Source organism: Bubalus kerabau, chromosome 1 (assembly GCF_029407905.1).
Source record: "Bubalus kerabau isolate K-KA32 ecotype Philippines breed swamp buffalo chromosome 1, PCC_UOA_SB_1v2, whole genome shotgun sequence".
Lineage (NCBI taxonomy): Eukaryota > Metazoa > Chordata > Mammalia > Artiodactyla > Bovidae > Bubalus > Bubalus kerabau.
The window spans coordinates 279,883,665-279,905,710 of record NC_073624.1 but is presented as its reverse complement, the minus strand read 5'-3'; the positions used below and the strand labels follow the sequence as shown (position 1 = coordinate 279,905,710).

At 37.8% G+C, this 22,046-nt stretch overlaps 1 long non-coding RNA gene across 4 annotated transcripts in view; it reads right to left on the bottom strand.

Moving 5' to 3' along the window:
- Positions 1–637: 637 nt before the first annotated feature.
- The window catches only part of LOC129641170 (uncharacterized), a 68,940-nt gene continuing 47,531 nt past the window's right edge, over positions 638–22,046 (bottom strand). For all 4 annotated transcript variants that reach the window (XR_008709199.1, XR_008709232.1, XR_008709234.1 and 1 more), the window contains one exon: positions 638–1,685. This is a non-coding gene — a long non-coding RNA (uncharacterized LOC129641170). The remainder of the gene's footprint in view (positions 1,686–22,046) is intronic.

The following is a 22,046-nucleotide window of genomic DNA, read 5'->3' as shown; positions in this document are numbered from 1 at the left end:
CAGGCTCCATCTTGGGCGGGACTGTGGACTTTGAGCTCTATGCCCAGTATCTTGAGCTCTATGCCCAGTATCTATGGAAACAACATACCAACTGGAAAACCAGGCCCCCGGAAGGAAGAGCCCCAGGCCTCTCTGTTGCTAAAAGAATACTCTAATTATCTGTGTAACCGAATAGAATCATACATTCTATTATGCTTTTTGGGGTATGACCACAGGCCTATTGATAATTGTCCACTGTTAACTACCTAGGCTATATGATCCTTGGTTAACTTTGATTGTATCTTTCTTTTTACTTTGTTCAGACTAGTTTCAGGGAATTTGGGGAGGTGGGTTTGGGCACGTACACTTAGTGTATATAAGGTAGGGTATATAAGGTTTTCACAAAAACTGGTCGGGGTCCTCGGCTAAGAGGAGACTCTGCCTTGGGCCCGCCCGTGTAATAACCGCACTCCATCATCTGCATCATCCTTCTGAGTGAGTTTGTTTCCTGGACCGCGTGGCTACAACTGCGTGATCATTTTGCAGTGTATACAAATATCAAATCATTATGTTGTACACCTGAAACTAATATACTGTTACATGTTAATCATAATTCAATAAAAAAGAAAAAAAATGCAACTAAATTTTATTTGTAAGATATACACCTAAAATGATACATTTTAAAATGAGAATAAAATGACAGAAATAATTACACGCAAATATAAATTAAAAAATAATATAAATAAAAGAATAAATAAAAAGAATACATATGTAGGAATACATGTATGCATATACCTACACATATAAAATAAGGTACAATTTAAAAATACAATCACCACTTAGCCACAAGGATCACTATATAAATGAGAAAAGGCAAAACTTTTTTTAACACAATGTAATAGGCTACTTATGGGTTAAACAACACAGTGAATGGTGACCACTGTTTCAACTATAAAACCAAAAACTATAGAGGGAGATTTTAATATGTCACTTAAAAATTAGGTCAATCTAACAGAAAAGCTTATTTTCCAGCAGTTATTGGGAACAAAGGAATGGAATAGACACGCAGACCGGCAGTAATAACACAGGGAAATAAGTGCTGCGATAGAAATGAATACAGGCTGTGCCTAACCCAATTTCTTCTCTAATAGATGCTACACACACCAAGTAGGTTAAACAAGAATGGTGTCTGCCTTCTAGGAGTTCATGATTAGGTGATTCCATTCTGGAACACACTTCAAGGTCAACTTTTTCTGTTTATAAAGTTTTCTGTGGTTTAAAAGTGATGATTTAACAAGTGCACCATCAAAATAGCTTATGATAACTATATCAGTTCAGTTCAGTCGCTCAGGCGTGTCCGACTCTTTGTGACCCCATGAATTGCAGCACGCCAGGCCTCCCTGTCCATCACCATCTCCCGGAGTTCACTCAGACTCATGTCCATCGAGTTGGTGATGCCATCCAGACATCTCATCCTCTGTCGTCCCCTTCTCCTCCTGCTCCCAATCCCTCCCAGCATCAGAGTCTTTTCCAATGAGTCAACTCATCCCATGAGGTGGCCAAAGTATTGGAGTTTCAGCTTCAGCATCAATCCTTCCAATAAACACCCAGGACTGAGCTCCTTTAGAATGGACTGGTTGGATCTCCTTGCAGTCCAAGGGACTCTCAAGAGTCTTCTCCAACACCACAGTTCAAAACCATCAATTCTAAAAATAAATAAATAAATAAAGCATCAATTCTTCGGCACTCAGCCTTCTTCACAGTCCAACTCTCACATCCATACATGACCACTGGAAAAACCATAGCCTTGACAAGACAGACCTTTGTTGGCAAAGTAGTGTCTCTACTTTTGAATATGCTATCTAGGTTGGTCATAACTTTCCTTCTAAGGAGTAAGCGTCTTTTAATTTCATGGCTGCAATTACCTTCTGCAGTGATTTTGGAGCCCCCCAAAATAAAGTCTGACACTGTTTTCACTGTTTCCCCATCTATTTCCCATGAAGTGATGGGACCGGATGCCATGATCTTCGTTTTCTGAATGTTGAGCTTTAAGCCAACTTTTTCACTCTCCACTTTCACTTTCATCAAGAGGCTTTTTAGTTCCTCTTCACTTTCTGCCATAAGGGCGGTGTCATCTGCATATCTGAGTTTATTGATATTTCTCCCGGCAATCTTGATTCCAGGTGTGCTTCTTCCAGCCCAGCGTTTCTCATGATGTACTCTGCATAGAAGTTAAATAAGCAGGGTGACAATATAGAGCCTTGACGTACTCCTTTGCCTATTTGGAACCAGTCTGTTGTTCCATGTCCAGTTCTAACTGTTGCTTCCTCATCTGCATGATAACTATATATGACTTTACTAAATAAAACATTTTAAAAAAGAAAATATGATTTATTTTTCAGACCATTGATACCATTGATAAATATTTTTAATGAACTAAATGTCTGGGGACACGCTTCATCTCTCACTTATATATGAGCATATAAGAAAACAGGCGTCCACATGTCCTTTAAAATAATCACAGTTCAGGATGAGAGCTGGTATGTGACCTTTGCTGTTAGGTGCCTCTCCTTGACTGAGAGGAGTTCTGAGGGGCTCCCAAGACTGTGACTTTGTCACGGAGGTCACCCACTGCTCCTTTCCTACCATGTACTTCTAATCATCCCTTCCTCTTCCAAATTTAACCACTTTCAGTTTTTTCCTGAACTTATTCTGATGCATTTACTATTATAGTTCTGAAGAGTACTCATTCTTGATTTGAATACCTAATAGTTACTGGAGCATATTGAGAGCTTGAATAAAACAGAACAGAGAACTGTGAACTATATAATCCAGTTTCTTTGGTAAAATGCCAATTTAGAAAGATACTTATGAAATACATACACAAAATTACTTACAAATCCTATGTGTACAACAATTAGATGCACAACTTTAAAAATATGTGTCATGTCACACGAGACTGTAATTCCATCTCTGCATCTCAGATTCTGCATTTAATCCCTCCTGACTGCCTCACTGCTATGGCTCAGTGAATGCTGATCGTTTAGCTATCTTTCAGATTATTGCTTAAAATTTTTATTCTTTGAGTCTGACTCGTGCAAGCTGATAATTAACATCTCTGACAGTGACTTTCAGTGAAGGTTCTACCCCATCCTAGGGAGAATTCTCTAGATCTGAGGGGCTGCTTTGGGTCACTGCAGTGATTGACGAGACCTAATTGAGTTTAGTGGACAGGACAAGAGAGGTGAGGCATCCTGCGACACGTAACATTGAGAGAAGCCTCATAAGAGCACAACTTTCCAATATCCCACCATATCCTTAAGCAACTGAAAGACCAATTTAAAACCAACTTCGCTTAAAATATTTGACATATAAACACATATAAAAAGTTTTAATATAACCACAAAGTATTTTCTTATGGTCTTAATATTTTTCAAGAGCACAACCAGAATGTTGACCATCATTTTAGGATATTATTTTATGGAGCAATGCTGTTTGTGGTTTTAAGCTGACAATATAATACACCACCACTGAACTACATACTTATCCTTAGTTTATAGGCAAACGTATATCAGAGGAGACTGATTCTCATTCTAACAGATTTACAGCTAAATATTTGACACATAGGAATCTTATTAATTTATTAATAAAAGTTTTTAATTTTCATATTAATATGAAAAAGCTCCTATGTAATTTCAAATTATAGTACAGGATAAATCTAGGTAAAGTACATATTAAAATTGTTTCTCTGGGAGTTGTTCCTCTCTCCCCACATCCTCAGTGTCTGGCACACCACCTCTCTGTGACCCCTGGGGTCTCCTACTGTCTCAGCCCAAGAATCCAAGACAGAAGGTAATTGCCCACGACTGTCTGAAATGCTATTCCCATATTAATTGAATTTAGTTCATTTTATTATATATGAAAAAGTTTTGGTTACTGTTACTTATCCCAATGCTGGGTTTTATTTTTATGTCCCCTGTGCCTCTCATCTATAATTTTCCTGTGTTCTCATACTGAAAATGTAATATCAACTTCTCATAAACCCAAATTTATTATGAATAAAAGGAAACAAATATTTGGCTTCATTATGTCTTCTGCTATTGTAATCTTATTCAGTATTTACATATTGAAACAGACATGTATTTAAAAAAAATTTTAGGTGTACCACACAGCATGCAGGGTCTTACTTTTCTGATATCAGGGATGGCATCCATATCTCCTGCAGTGGAAGCTCAGAGTTTTAACTGCTGGACTTCCAGGGAAGTCCCTCAGGTATATAATTTTATGAACTATTTTCCATTTTAAATAGATTTAGGACATTATGGTGGTCTTTCAAAAGTATATTCGTTAGATTTCAGTGTCATTAAAGTTTAAATTGAAGGACAATGAATAGGAAATCCTATTTGATAGAACTGGGAGCCACAGACCTATGTAATTCCCAAAGAGTCAGAGGATATGGGTATGGACATGATTATAGTTATGGATTTAGAAAAGGCAGAGGAAGCAGAGATCAAATTGCCAACATCCATTGAATCATTGAAAAAGAAAGAGAGTTCCAGAAAAACATCTACTTCTGCTTTATTGACTACGCCAAAGCCTTTGACTGTGTGGATCACAATAAGCTGTGGAAAATTCTTAAAGATGAGAATACCAGACCACCAGACCTACCTCCTGAGAAATCTGTATGGAGGACAAGAAGCAACAGTTAGAACCGGACATGGAACAACAGACCAGTTCCAAATAGGGGAAGGAGTACATCAAGGCTGTATACTGTCACCCTGATTATTTAAACTTATATGCAGAGTACATCATGCAAAATGCCAGGCTGGATGACACACAAGCTGGAATCAAGATTGCTGGGAGAAACGTCAATAACCTCAGATACGCAGATGACAGCACACTTACGGCAGAAAGTGAAGAAGAACTAAAGCGCCTCTTGATGACAGTGGAAGAGGAGAGTGAACAAGTTGGCTTAAAGATCAACATTCAGAAAACGAGGATCATGGCATCTGGTCTCATCACTTCATGACAAATAGATGGGGAAACAGTGGAAACAGTGTCAGACTTTATTTTGGGGGGCTCCAAAATGACTGCAGATGGTGACTGCAGCCATGAAACTGAAAGACACTTACTCCTTGGAAGAAAAGCTATTACCAACCCAGACAGTATATTAAAAAGCAGAGGCATTACTTTGCCAACAAAGGTCAGTCTAGTCAAGGCTATGGTTTTTCCAGAAGTCATGTATAGATGTCAGAGTTGGACTATAAAGAAAGCTGAGTGCTGAAGAACTGATGCTTTTGAACTGTGGTGTTGAAGAAGACGCTTGAGAGTCCCTTGGACTGTGAGGAGATCCAACCAGTCCATATTAAAGGAAATCAGTCCTGAGTGTTCATTGAAAGGACTGATGTTGAAGCTGAAACTCCAATACTTTGGCCACCTGATGCTAAGAGCTGACTCATTTGAAAAGACCCTGATGCTGGGAAAGAATGAGGGCAGAAGAAGGGGATGACAGAGGATGCGATGGTTGAATGGCATCACCGACTCAATGGACATGAGTTTGAGTAAGCTCCGGGAGTTGGTGATGGACAGGGAAGCCTGGTGTGCTGCAGTCCACAGGGTCACAAGAGTCAGACTGATGGTTATGGTTGTGGTTAACAGCTACTGTAAAGGTTATGATTATCTTAGGGTTATATACCAATATTAAACCAGAATAACACCTAAGTATGCTGGGCTGGAAGAAGCACAAGCTGGAATCAAGATTGCCGGGAGAAATATAAATAACCTCAGAAATGCAGATGACACCAACCTTATGGCAGAGAGTGAAGAGGAACTAAAAAGCCTCTTGATGAAAGTGAAAGAGGAGAGTGAAAAAGTTGGCTTAAAGCTCAACATACAGAAAACTAAGATCATGGCATCTGGTCCCATCACTTCATGGCAAATAGATGGGGAAACGGTGAAACAGTGTCAGACTTTATTTTGGGGGGCTCCAAAATCACTGCAGAAGGTGATTGCAGCCATGAAATTAAAAGATTCTTACTCCTTGGATGGAAAGTTATGACCAACCTACATAGTATATTCAAAAGCAGAGACATTACTTTGCCAACAAAGGTCTGCTTAGTCAAGGCTATGGCTTTTCCAGTGGTCATGTATGGATGTGAGAGTTGGACTGTGAAGAAAGCTGAGTGCCGAAGAATTGATGCTTTTGAACTGTGGTGTTTGAGAAGACTCCTGAGAGTCCCTTGGACTGCAAGCAGATCCAACCAGTCCATTCTAAAGGAGATCAGTCCTGGGTGTTCTTTGGAAGGAATGATGCTAAAGCTGAAACTCTAATACTTGGGCCACCTCATGCGAAGAGTTGACTGATTGGAAAAGACTCTGATGCTGGGAGGGATTGGGGGCAAGAGGAGAAGGGGACGACAGAGGATGAGATGGCTGGATGGCATCACCGACTCGATGGACATGAGTTTGAGTGAACTCCGAGAGTTGGTGATGGACAGGGAGGCCTGGCGTGCTGCAATTCATGGGGTCGCAAAGAGTTGGACATGACTGAGTGACTGAACTGAACTAATCTACAATCCTTGACAAATTATTTTGCGAATTTATTCTTCATTTCGCGTTCTCTATCCTATTTAACTGTACCAGATAACATTTTTCTCCCTTCTCCCTTGTAAAATACTTATACTTTTCAATCTTGTACCATGCCTTTGCTGCTGCTGCTGCTGCTAAGTCGCTTCAGTCGTGTCTGACTCTGTGCGACCCCATAGACGGCAGCCCACCAGGCTCCCCCGTCCCTGGGATTCTCCAGGCAAGAACAGTGGAGTGGGTTTCCATTTCCTTCTCCAATGCATGAAAGTGAAAAGAGAAAGTGAAGTCGCTCAGTCGTGTCCGACTCTTGGCGACCCCATGGACTGCAGGCCACCAGGCTCCTCGTCCATGGGATTTTCTGGCCAAGAGCACTGAAGTGGGTGTCGTCGCCTTCTCCAACCATGCCTTTAGTCAAGTGCTATTCACTTTACCTGGAATACGCTTCCCTCAAACTCACTTTTCCAAGATAAGGTTAAAAAATCATACTAATTGAAATCTTTCTCCCATAACCTTCATTGGATGTAATTTTCTTTTGAGTCTGAATTTCCATAGCAATATTCTAAAGCAAATATCTATATATATATGTATGTGTATATATATATACGTATACATCTTTGTCATAATCTTTCTTATCTGTATTTTGGCTACTTGATTTATCATGACAGGTCAAAAGTTCCTTGAGGGTAGGATATTTGCTTCTACTATGTGGTTAGCTTGACCAAATAAATAAATAATCTGTAATCTGCCAGAAGCCTAAATTTCTCAGAATTATAAACATAAAATAATTATCATTTTCAATATTAGAATCAGCTAACTAGTCTTAAATTTAATTTGGCTTAAACTTGATGTACATATGTATACTAAATAAAAACTCCAATACAAAAAGATTGAAATTTAGCGAAAAAATATTAGTGTTTCATGTACAAATATTTATTTAGACCCTTTGATAACATTTCTGCTGAAACTTAAGTATGGTTCAAATTTCTGAAGGATGTTTCTAATAACAAAATGAGGAACAGTTCTATTAATATCACAGTGGAAAGATCATATGGTTCAATAGAGAGAATGGATATTTGACAAAGGAAAATGCTATTTGGATTAACAGGTAGGTGGAAACATCTAGTCTAGTTCTTTCTTTAGCCAAATGCTATATGCTGTAACACACTGTACTTGAATGCAGAACATTATTAAGAGTAAATTCTGTGTGTTTGTCATATATAGCTTTAATTATGTTGAGGTATGTTCCTTCTATTCCTGCTTTCTGGAGAGTTTTTTATCATAAATGGATGTTGAGTTTTGTCAAAGGCTTTTTGTGCATCTATTGAGATAATCATATGGCTTTTATTTTTCAATTTGTTAATGTGGTGTATTACATTGATTGATTTGTGGATACTGAAGAATCCTTGCATCCCTGGGATAAAGCCCACTTGGTCATGATGAATGATCTTTTTAATGTGTTGTTGGATTCTGATTGCTAGAATTTTGTTAAGGATTTTTGCATCTATGTTCATGAGTGATATTGGCCTGTAGTTTTCTTTTTTTGTGTGGCATCTTTGTCAGGTTTTGGTATTAGGGTGATGGTGGCCTCATAGAATGAGTTTGGAAGTTTACCTTCCTCTGCAATTTTCTGGAAGAGTTTGACTAGGATAGGCATTAGCTTTTCTCTACATTTTTGGTAGAATTCAGCTGTGACGCTGTCTGGACCTGGGCTTTTGTTTGCTGGAAGATTTCTGATTACAGTTTCAATTTCTGTGTTTGTGATGGGTCTGTTAAGATTTTATATTTCTTCTTGGTTCAGTTTTGGAAAGTTGTACTCTTCTAAGAATTTGTCCATTTCTTCCAAGTTGTCCATTTTATTGGCATATAATTGCTGATAGTAGTCTCTTAGGATCCTTTGTATTTTTCTGTGTTGTCTGTTGTGATCTCTCCATTTTTGTTTCTAATTTTGTTGATTTGATTTTTCTCCCTTTGTTTCTTGATGAGTCTGGCTAATGGTTTGTCAATTTTATTTATCCTCTCAAAGAATCAGCTTTTGGCTTTGTCGATTTTTGCTATGGTCTCTTTTGTTTCTTTTGCATTTATTTCTGTCCGAATTTTTAAGGTTTCTTTCCTTCTACTAACCCTGGGGTTCTTCATTTCTTCCTTTTCTAGTTGCTTTAGGTGTAGAGTTAGGTTATTTATTCGACTTTTTTCTCGTTTCCTGGGGTATGCCTGTATTGCTATGAACCTTCCCCTTAGCACTGCTTTTACAGTGTCCCACAGGTTTAGGGTTGTTGTGTTTTCATTTTCATTCATTTCTATGCATATTTTGATTTCTTTTTTGATTTCTTCTGTGATTTGTTGGTTATCCAGCAGCATGCTGTTCAGTCTCCATATGTTGGAATTTTTAGTAGTTTTTCTCCTGTAATTGAGATCTAATCTTACTGCATTGTGGTCTGAAAAGATGCTTGGAATGATTTCAATTTTTTTGAATTTACCAAGGCTAGATTTATGGCCCGGGATGTGATCTATCCTAGAGAAGGTTCCGTGTGCACTGGAGAAAACAGGTGAAATTCATTGTTTTGGGGTGAAATGTCCTATAGATATCAATTAGGTCTAACTGGTCTATTGTATCATTTAAAGTTTGTGTTTCCTTGTTAATTTTCTGTTTAGTTGATTTATCCATAGGTGTGAGTTGGGTATTAAAGTCTCCCACTATTATTATGTTATTGTTAATTTCCCTTTCATACTTGTTAGCATTTGTCTTACATATTCCAGTGCTCCTATGTTGGGTGCATATATAATTGTTATATCTTCATCTTGGATTGATCCTTTGATCATTATATAGTGTCCTTGTCTCTTTTCACAGCCTTTGTTTTAAAGCCTATTTTATCTGATATGAGTATTGCTACTCCTACTTTCTTTTAGTCTCTATTTGTGTGGAATATCTTTTTCAAGCCCTTCACTTTCAGTCTGTATGTGTCCCTTGTTTTGAGGTGGGTCTCCTGTAGACAACATATATAGGGGTCTTGACTGTGTGGATAACAATAAACTGTGGAAAATTCTGAAAGAGATGGGAATACCAGACCACCTGATCTGACTCTTGAGAAACCTGTATGCAGGTCAGGAAGCAACAGTTAGAACTGGACATGGAACAACAGACTGGTTCCAAACAGGCAAAGGAGTACGTCAAGGCTGTATGTTGTCACCCTGTTTATTTAACTTATATGCAGAGTACATCATGAGAAATGCTGGACTGGAAGAAACACAAGCTGGAATCAAGACTGCCGGGAGAAATCTCAATAACCTCAGATATGCAGATGACACCACCCTTATGGCAGAAACTGAAGAGGAACTAAAAAGCCTCTTGATGAAAGTGGAAGTGGAGAGTGAAAAAGTTGGCTTAAAGCTCAACATTCAGAAAACGAAGATCATGGCATCTGGTCCCATCACTTCATGGGAAATAGATGGGGAAACAGTGGAAACAGTGTCAGACTTTATTTTTCTGGGCTCCAAAATCACTGCAGATGGTGACTGCAGCCATGAAATTAAAAGACGCTTACTCCTTGGAAGGAAAGTTATGACCAATCTAGATAGCATATTCTAAAGCAGAGACATTACTTTGCCAACAAAGATTCGTCTAGTCAAGGCTATGGTTTTTCCTGTGGTCATGTATGGATGTGAGAGTTGGACTGTGAAGAAGGCTGAGCGCTGAAGAATTGATGCTTTTGAAGTGTGGTGTTGGAGAAGACTCTTGAGAATCCCTTGGACTGGAAGGAGATCCAACCAGTCCATTCTGAAGGAGATCAGCCCTGGGATTTCTTTGGAAGGACTGATGCTAAAGCTGAAACTCCAATACTTTGGCCACCTCATGCGAAGAGTTGACTCACTGGAAAAGACTCCGATGCTGAGAGGGATTGGGGGCAAGAGGAGAAGGGGACGACAGAGGATGAGATGGCTGGATGGCATCACTGACTCGATGGACTTGAGTCTGGGTGAACTCCGGGAGTTGGTGATGGACAGGGAGGCCTGGCGTGCTGCGATTCATGGGGTCGCAAAGAGTCCGACACGACTGACCAACTGATCTGATCTGATCTGTTTTTGTATCCATTCAGCCAGTCTTTGTCTTTTGGTTGGGGCATTCAACTCATTTACATTTAAGGTAATTATTGATAAGTATGATCCCATTGCCATTTACTTTATTGTTTTGGGTTCGAGTTTATACACCCTTTTTGTGTTTCCCGTCTAGAGACAATCCTTTAGCATTTGTTGGAGAGCTGTTTTGGTGGTGCTGAATTCTCTCAGGTTTGCTTGTCTGTAAAGCTTTTGATTTCTCCTTCATATCTGAATGAGATCCTTGCTGGGTATAGTAATCTGGGCTGTAGGTTATTTTCTTTCATCACTTTAAGTATGTCCTGCCATTCCCTCCTGGCCTGAAGAGTTTCCATTGAAAGATCAGCTGTTATCCTTATGGGAATCCCCTTGTGTGTTATTTGTTGTTTTTCCCAAAAATAAACAAATGGGACCTAATTAAAATTAAAAGCTTCTGCACAACAAAGGAAACTATAAGCAAGGTGAAAAGACAGCCTTCAGAATGGGAGAAAATAATAGCAAATGAAGCAACTGACAAAGAATTAATCTCAAAATTATACAAGCAACTCCTGCAGCTCAATTCCAGAAAAATAAATGACCCAATCAAAAAATGGGCCAAAGAACTAAATAGACGTTTCTCCAAAGAAGACATACAGATGGCTAACAAACACATGAAAAGATGCTCAACATCACTCATTGTCAGAGAAATGCAAATCAAAACCACAATGAGGTACCATTTCACGCCAGTCAGAATGGCTGCTATCCAAAAGTCTACAAGCAATAAATGCTGGAGAGGGTGTGGAGAAAAGGGAACTCTCTTAGACTGTTGGTGGGAATGCAAACTAGTACAGCCACTATGGAGAACAGTGTGGAGATTCCTTAAAAAACTGGAAAGAGAATTGCCATACAACCCAGCAATCCCACTGCTGGGCACACACACCAAGGAAACCAGAATTGAAAGAGACACGTGTACCCCAATGTTCATCGCAGCACTGTTTATAATAGCCAGGACATGGAAGCAACCTCGATGTCCATCAGCAGACAAATGGATAAGAAAGCTGTGGTACATATATACAATGGAGTATTACTCAGCCATTAAAAAGAATACATTTGAATCAGTTCTAATGAGGTGGATGAAAGTGGAGCCTATTATACAGAGTGAAGTAAGCCAGAAAGAAAAACACCAATACAGTATACTAACGCATATATATGGAATTTAGAAAAATGGTAATGATAACCCTGTATGCAAGACAGCAAAAGAGACACAGATGTATAGAACAGTCTTCTGGACTCTGTGGAAGAGGGCGAGGGTGGGATGATTTGGGAGAATGGCACTGAAACATGTATAATATCATATGTGAAATGAATTGCCAGTCCAGGTTCGATGCATAATACAGGATGCCTGGGGCTGGTGCATTGGGATGACCCAGAGGGATGGTATGGAGAAGGAGGTGGGAGGGGGGGTTCAGGATGGGGAACACATCTACACCCGTGGTGGATTCATGTTGATGTATGGCAAAACCAAAAAAACAATATTATAAAGTAGTTAGCCTCCAATTAAAATAAATTTATGTTAAAAAAGAGTAAATTCTCTGCAGAACGTCAATAATTTTGTGTACTTCTAATTCCTTGCTGTCTCGAATTTCTGAGCCTTATAAAATAAAAATTACTTATTAGGATAAAAGCAATTAAAATCAGACCCACAGGTTGTATTTCGTAAGTTTATGGTGGGCCAGCCTCAGGAGAGTATAACCGGAGAGACACTGAAGGGGGAACAGTTGCAGCTGCGCTTGCAAGCCTCAGGCCTTGCAAAACCCACTGAAGTGCTAATACCATACACAGATTCTGTAAGGTAAGGCATAGCCAGTAGTAACCAGCAAGAGGACTGTCCCAAAACTTTTCACAGAGAAAATGTACAGCCTGCCAAAAAGGATGAAAATCAAAGGATGAAAAAGGATGAAAATCAAACAGAAAGTTTTAGTTATTAGGCCTTATGTGTTAATGAAAACTCATACTAAAAAAAGTCATCTCATGTTTTAAATTTTTTACTGTATTGCATAATATAATTTATGAAGTTTTTATTATATTGTACATTATTTAAAATGTACATTTCTCTCCCAATCCCAAAATAGGATTGCAGTTCAAATTTTTTTCTATTTTTGATATTTTACTGCTATCTACATTAATAAACCTTTAAAATTTGTACACATTTTCCTTGATTTAATAAATAATGAATGTATCAGTCAGGATTCATTTATGAAGACAAGTCATTTTAACAGAGTAAATTTAATGTAAGGAATTGGTTACAGAGTTATTGGACAACTGAAAGTAAAAGGAACTAAAGTAACATATAGAAACTCAAAAAAGCAGCTCCTATTATTAAACCTGGAGGAACAAAAAGAAAGGATAAGATTATTAGAACTGATCAGCTGGTGTTGGTATTCCAGGAGCTTCAGAAGAGAGATCAACACAGCTGGGACTCAGAAGTCTAAGAGAAGGCCACTGCAGGGCAGCTGCAAGCTGGTACCAGTATCTCTGAGTAAGCAATGAGCTGTTCTGGGAGCACGGGAGACAAACTGCTGTCCTCAGGATGAAACATCACCTCTGTCAGGACATTGGCAGGAACAGGAAGCAGAATCAGAAGCAGCAGGTCCCCTTTTCTACCTCCAGTTCTGCCCTCTGCCTCTTGGGCCCCAATTTGACAGGGATCCAGACAGCAAACAAAAATGTGGCTTGCCAAGTTCCAGCACACGTGCACGCACACACACACACACACACAACATTTTAAATAAATACTTGAGGTGCTCTAATCTTTTCTGAGGCCCACCACTTTCGATTAAAGGAAAGTCTTCCTTCACATAAGGGAAACCTGACAGTATTCCTGAGAAATGATATTCAGCATCATGTAACTGACCAACCTTTTAAACCAACGACCAGATTCAAAACTATTTAAGAGATTCAAGACTCAAGCTCTTGCCCCCAATCCCTCCCAGCATCAGAGTCTTTTCCAATGAGTCAACTCTTCGCATGAGGTGGCCAAAGTACTAGAGTTTCAGCTTCAGCATCATTTCTTCCAATGAACACCCAGGACTGATTTCCTTTAGGATGGACTGGTTAGATCTCCTTGCAGTCCAAGCAACAGACTCTCAAGAGTCTTCTCCAACACCACAGTTCAAAAGCATCAATTCTTTGGCGCTCAGCTTTCTTCACAGTCCAACTCTCACATACATACATGACCACTGGAAAAACCATAGCCTTGACTAGACGAACCTTTGTTGGCAAAGTAATATATATATATATATATACACACACACACCACATATATACATATATACACATACCACATATATATACACACACCACATATATATATATACGCACACCACATAGATACATATATACACACACCTCATATATGTATATATACACACACACACCTCATATACACACACACACACACACACACACACACACACACATGTCCATGGGATTCTCCAGGCAAGAACACTGGAGTGGGTTGCCATTTCCTCCTCCAATGCATGAAAGTGAAAAGTCAAAGTGAAGTCACTCAGTCGTGTCCGACTCCTAGCGACCCCATGGACTGCAGCCTACCAGGCTCCTCTGTCCATGGGATTTTCCAGGCAAGAGTACTGGAGTGGGGTGCCATTGCCTTCTCCAATATATACAGCACATATATACATATATACACACACACACACACACTATATATATATACACACACACACACACACCACTTAGATACACATATACACACACCACATATATATACACACACACCACATATGTATATATGTATACACACACCAATATATATATATACACACACCACATATATACATATATACACATACCATATATATATATACACACACACACCACATATATATATATACACACCCCACATATATATATACACACACGCCACATATATACATACATCACATATATACATATATACACACATCACACACACACACACACACACACACACACACACATACATATACCAACCACCTCTTTCTTACTCATTCATCTGTTGATGGACACAGATTGCTTCCACATCTCAGCTACTATCATTAATGCTCCAGTGAGCATAGCGGTGGGTGCATGTATCTTTTCAAATAATTTTTTTTGTTGTTTTCTTTGGAAAAATACACAGAAATGGAACTGCTGGATCATACGGTAGACCTACTTTTAATTTTTTAAGGAACCTCCATACTGTTTACATTCCCACCAACAGTTCCCTTTTCTCCATACCCTCCCCAATCCATGTTATTTGCTGTGTTTCTGATAATAGCCATTCTGACAAGTGTGAGGAGATATCTCATTGTGCTTTTGCTTTGTGTTTCCCTGATGATTAGTGATGCTAAGCATGTTTTCGTGTGTCTTTTGGCCCATCTGTATGTCTTTAGAAAAAACGTCTATTAAGGTCCTCTACTATACTGTTTTAACATAAAACTGAAAAACACTGAAACTTTCATCAATAGGGCATATGCTGAATGCTGCTACACCAGTTACAGCTGTAAAATAATGTAAGTTATTTCTAAATATTCACTCTTCTCTGTACATTATTAAGTAAAATGGAAGACTCAAAAATATGTACAATATTTAAACATTTCAGAAAAACTTAAAATTTAATTTCTGCATACATACACGGGCAAAGGATACAACATATTTGGAATGATTCACAATATACTGGCTTTGCCGTGGTGCTTGCCTTTGGAGAGAGGAACAAGAGGCCAGTGAGAGGCACAGACTTACTTTTATTGTGTACTTCTGTCCTTAAAATTTTTTTTACTATATTAAGAAATACCCCTTCAAAGGAGGGGAAAAAAGAAAGAAGGGAAGGAAAGACAAATAGAGGGGTGTTGGTTTTAGATTTTTATCAGGAGTCAACACTAAGATTCTTTTAAAATTTTGTGACAGCTGGAAAAGTCACTCTTCCAGCACTGCTCACAGCATCATTTTTGTATTGAGTAGTAAAAAATGAGAATATGGTCAGCTCTTTTATTTTTAAAGTCAAATGGGACTCTTCTCTGTGAGGCAATAAATGTAATCACAAATGTGTACAATCATAAACATGAATGATCCATTTATGACCATCTGGTTCTCTTGCTTCCTGTGTTCAACGAAGACCAATGTACAGTCCACTGCAATCAACAGACATAGGACTTCTATATGCAAAGTGCAACAATCCATTGATTTCGAGTAAAGGAAAAGCTAATCATTTCATGAACAACATTTTATGAGTAGAAAGTAGTTCCTGGAATGGAATGTTTACACTAATTTTCAGGAAAGACAGGTAGTGAGAGTGTTGGGAGTTTAGGACAGTGTGCCACGTACCGTCGTGAAATGACATTTGCTTTCCTTGACATAAAACAACAGCAATTTTCCCTGTTGCCATGTTCTGGCTTTTTTTTTTTTAGTAAGACTTATTTCAAATCTAAGCAAGTTGCTTAAAATGAGAATAACTGGTTTAAAATAGATAATGGGAACTGAACAGAAAAACTTGCACCTCCCATCAGATCCAAACAATTCTATTAGCACAGAACATAGTCAGATGGAAGATTCTCTATTGACAGAGTTCTTTTTTAAAAAGTTCCTTCTCTCATTGTGCCTATATTTTGAAATATACAAATTAATTAAAATAATAAAGATCTATTGAAAATTTGTGATGGTTTACCATGGGCTGGAGCTCTGATTATATAAAAACAAGTAAGTCATAGGTATTCTCTCAGGGAATGTTCAAAGTAGTCATGCAATAGATGAGTAAAATGATAATACTCCGGGAAATTTCTAGATGAAAAAGGTTCAAAATATATGCATTTATCTTCACTCACAATTGAAGCCCTAATAAAATGACAGTAAAGGATAAAGTAAAATTTAATTAAAAGAATTTAATGGAATAAACCTACATAGGAAAGTATAACAGAAGAAGAAATTATGGCAATAAAATTTATAAAGATGAAACACAGATAGATGAGTAATAAATAACTCTGCAAACCATAAATTAAAGATTATTCCAAAAGTTACCATGTTGTTGAACAGTTTCAGAACTCCCTGTTCAATCTGTCAAGGCTGCAATGTTGGAAGCTGACAAGACAGGCAGCTCATATTCCCTATTAGAGATACTTCTTTTGACATTTAACTTAATTTTTTCGATTGAGAAGTATTTTTCTTTAAAATACATTAATGTCTGCATATACCTTTCCTGGTTGAGTAGGTACGTATTTAGGAGTGGAGACTAGCATAATACTTGACAGCAAGAGGCGTTTAGGGTCTTCATTCCTAGGTTTGTAATATCTTTGCCTTCTACCAGAATCAGGGCATGTATTTCACAAACTGTATTTTATATGCACCTTGAAAAATTCTAAAGATTCAACAATATCTCATCTGCTCACATTTCTCAGAACTAATGGTGGAAACAGGTCAAAATAGAATTGTGAAAAGTGAACTCATCATGACTGTACAGAAACCAGACTTACTGCCCATGGCTCGTGTGAGCATGAAATTATCTCTCCAAAAAAAATGTTCATGAAGAGGCCCATGAAGCTCTGTTTATATAAAATGATGAGCCTGGTTGGAATTAGCCCATGCCATGAACAGATGGACAGGAAATGGAACAGAGAAGAAAAAGTTCTACATTTTAAGTTTGACTGTTCCTTGTTTGTAGTTTGCAGCTGTAAATAAGTAATCACAAATCTGGTTTAAACAAGCTGCAGCCAATCAATCAATCAATTACATATCTGGTTTGGTACCCCACTCTGAAAATCAGCCAATCACTAAACTCCACACTAAACATCACCCAATTCTTAAAAAAAATCACTCCTGAAAATAAGCCAACCCCTACCCTTCATATTGTCCCAAATTCTTTAAAGTTCCCTTTTTGTTTTGTTCAGAAAGACAATGGCCTAAAAACATATCTCTATCTTCTTCAGCAAGTAATAAATTTAACCTAGTTTCAGATATATGAGTGATCTTTGCTGTTCAAAGAACAGAGTAGAAAGTTCAAAAATAGAGCAAAATTCACACTTAGACTTAATATGTCATGAAGGTTGTATACCAAAAGCCCCAAATTGGACTTTTTAATATGTGATGTTTGAATAATTAGAACCCTATAGGAAAAAATAAAACTAGATCTATCCCACCAACTAAACATGAGTAAATTCTAAATGAGTCGAATATATAAATATAAAACATGAAAAGCACATGAAAGAATTCCTTTATAACCTTGGACTTGGAAAGGCCTTTCTAAGACAACATTTAGAAGCCATAAAAGAACAACTAAGTTAAAAAGAAACAATCTCCTCACTGGCAAATATATACCATAACTAAAACTTAAGCAAATGGCACACTGAGAATAATAAATATTTGCAACTCATAGCACAAGATCCAATCCCTCTGATTATAAACATTTATCAAATATAAATTTAAAAATTAAATAAATTTATAGAAAAATAGGTAAAAGGCAACAACAGAGTTCACAAAAATAAACAACTATATACATCAGAAGTTGTTAAACTGACTCATAAATGAAAAAATATACATGAAACTGCACTAAACTATCACTTTATTATACTGTCAAAAATCCAAATTTTCAAACACATGTAAAATTGTGTTGTAAAAAATACTTGTGGCAAAGCTAGAGGCAAAAGCATTCTATTTCTTAGGAGGAAGAATTGTGCAATCTATCTGGAAAGAAATCTGATGATATCTGTCAACACTACAAATGCATTTACCCCTTGACCTACTAGTCACACTTCTGGGAACTTATAGTGCAACTAAACCAATACGTACACCAAATGGAGTATCTATAAGGCTCTTCATTGGAGCACCGTTATAATAGCAAAAGATGCGAAACAACCCAAGCACTCATCAAGAGGTGAGCGGTTGAATAAACTATGACACATTCCTATAAAGAAATACTACTTAATACTATATCAGTGTTCAGGTGAAAAGATCTCAAGACTATATTATTAGGTTTTTTTTTTTTAAAGCAAAGTAAGGGCTTTCTACATGTTGTGCTGACATTTACATGAAAAGGAGGAGTAAAGTCACATTTAAAGATCTGCTTTTGTTTCCCTTAGAAAAAGCACTTGAAAGATTACACAGGAAACTAGCAGAGGTCAAGAATGAACATGAGTGTTGGCTGAGAAGAGAGCAATCATTTTCAACATATACTGTTTGTATCATTTTGATACTGAACTATGATAATATTCAAAAATTATTCAATGTTTAAAAAACTCAGAAAATTATGGGCCTGTGCCTAGTTTTATTGGCATGCCTCTTTTTATTGGTTCTTTACACTACAACAAAACTAAACAAATCATTCTCTGAGCTGTCAAAAAAGAAGTGTAAAATGCTTACATTTCAAAAGTTAGATGACATACATCTCAGAACACTGACTGAAAAGCCCCTATGATGTTATGGCTTCACAGCTGAGAAAATACTTGGAAGAGTTGCAGGCTCTTGCTGTAGAAACCTCATATGATTGATTCTTTTCCTTTTCACATCAGTAAGACAGTACAGAGATATCTGTCTTCTTTTAGCAGCTGACATACTTGGATTAATGCTCTATGTCAACAGTGGCACTGTGTTCCTACAGTAAGCATGTATTCCTTTGCCCATGCTAAAATTGTGAACTTTGTAGATCCTAAAGCCACTTTGATTCTGGGAAAACTTACAGTTTTAGAAAAAGAAAATATGACACTCAAAGGAACCCTTTTTATTTGCAGAAACCATGCATACCTATGATTGCCTTGAGATGGACTGGGCTTCTGCTACATAAATTATCTGCCCCCACTGTGTCATATTCCCTAAATGAAAGCACTGCTCCGTTTGGAATCAAAGCACATTAACATTGAGGATGTAATGATCCCCACATGCGTGGTTGAAAGCCCTTCGAGATAAATAAAGAATCTGAGGAACAGGACTGTTTTCCCAAACCTGCCCACAGCTGCGACTGTGGCCATCAGGTTGCTAAAGTGGCACCAGAATTTCCAGGAGGAGTTTACACTCTTAACAGCACAGATTTCTGTGCCTACGTACCTGAAAAGTCAGAATCTATCCCTGATTTACTGACTTATACACAAAAGAAAATAAAAATATTGGACCTATTTACATGGACTATAGCCTTTCAAGGAATTAAAGAATAAAAGTTATATATTTACTAATTTGGAGAAGAGTGATTTATTTAGTTAGGATGAAAATACATATAAAATTATAAAGTTGTAACCTTAAATAAGTATGAAAGTGAAAGTGAAGTTGTTCAGTCATGTCCAACTCTTTGTGACCCCATGGACTGTAACCTACCAGGCTCCGTGGTCCATGGGATTTTCCAGGCAAGAATACTGTAGTGGGCTGCCATTTCCTTCTCCAGGGGATCTTCCCAACCCAGGGATCGAACCCAGGTCTCCTGCATTGCAAACAAACGCTTTACTGTCTGAGCCACTAGGGAAGCCCACATGAGCCTTTTCACCTGAGGCATGTAGTGCGTATTTTGTATGGTATTTAGGAGAAGTCTAAGAAACGAAGTCTGAAGGATAAGAAGTAAGGAGTCTTATGCTGGAAAGCACTTCCAGTGTGCCATGCAGAGGGAAATCCAGTGACTTCAGAAGTCTTGTTGAGGGGATGGGGTTAGAAATTCAAAGGCCAAGGCAGCTGGAATTTGGGCTGGGGGAGAGACAGAAAGGAGCTTCATAGAGAGAGCCCTCAAGACCTCCCAAGGGGTTCCCCTGAGTCTCTGGATGAGTTCTGATCAATGCGTGCATGTGAAGAAACTACCTAAGTCTGAAGAAAAGGGCTGGAATTTCTACCAATCTACATGAAAAGATTTTCTAATACATGGATCAGTGGATAGAGTCATCAGAAGTTTATCACTTTAGTAGTGAGGCTAAATTAGCCCTAGACTAATCTTGCTCTGGACTCAGCTTAACCAAGCTTTAAAGCAAGCCTCAAAACAAGCCAACCCTTTCCAAATAAACTAACTGGCCCAGATTAAAGTTCAAACACATTTAAAGATATAATTTTTAAAAACTTCATCAACCAATAATGTAAAATTAAAATATCTGGTGTCCAATCTAAAATTGTCAGGCATGAAAAGAGGGAAGAAAATAATGTCCCAGAAAAAGGAGTGAGCTTAGTAATAAAAACAGGCACATAAATGAAAAAGATGATAAAATTAGGAGAAAACATGCTTGAAAGATATAAGAAAACATAAACATGACAGGGAGAGAAGTGAAAGATATTTTTTAAAGAAATAAAATAAAATAAATAATATAAAAATGAAATAAAAATTTTTATTGAAAATTTTTATTGTAAAACAAAATACTTGAAATAAAAATCTCACTGGATAGGATAATAACAGAGTAGACACAGAAGAATGGAAATACTGCTAAAATGCATCAATTTACCAAGAGGCCATAATCCTGAATATGTGTACCTAATACAAGAAGCAAAATACAGATGAAGGTGGAAAAAGAAATAGACAAATCCACAATAGTTAGAGACTTTAACACCCTTTTTTCAATAATTTATGAGCAAGAAGAAAACATCAGTACACATATATTTGAAACACATTATCAAGGAACATCAGCTAATTGAAACAATAAAACACCTAAAATCAAGAGTGGAACAGGGTTTTCCTGGTGACTCAGTGGTAAAGAACTCACCTGCCAATGTGGGAGAGGCTTCCCTGACAGCTCAATGGGGAAGACACAGGTTCAACCCTTGCTCCAGGAAGATCCCACATGCCGCGGAGCAACTGAGCCTGAGTGTCAAGAGAAGCCACTGCCAACGAGAAACAAGTGAACTGCAACTAGAGAGGAGCCTCCACTTGCCACAGCTAAAGAAAAGCCTGCACAGCAACAAAGACCCAGCAGAGCTCCCCCCAAAATAAACAAATTTTTAAAAAATTGGTTACTTAAAAAATAGAAGTAGAACAAAACAAATGGGAAGGAAATAATCAAATTTAAAAGCTTTCGCACAGCAAAGGAGCTCATCAACAAACCAAAACGGTAAACTGAATGGGAGAAAACATTTGCAATGTCCAATATGGCACTAAATCCAAAATATATAAAGAACTCAGCAAATCAATATCAAAAAAACAACTCCATTAAAAATCGGCAGAGGACCGAAGGCATTTTTCCAAAGACAAAAAGATGGCAAACAGACTCATGAAAGGATGTTCTAATCAGTAATTATCAGGGAGATGCCAATCAAAACAACAACGTTATCACCTCATAGCTGCGAGAATGGAGAAAAGGGAACCTTAACTCACTGTTGGTAGGAATGTAAATTAATACAGCCACTACGGAAAACAGTACAGAGATTCCTCAAAAAATTAAAATAAACTACCATTATTTTCAGTTCAGTCAGTAGCTCAGTTCTGT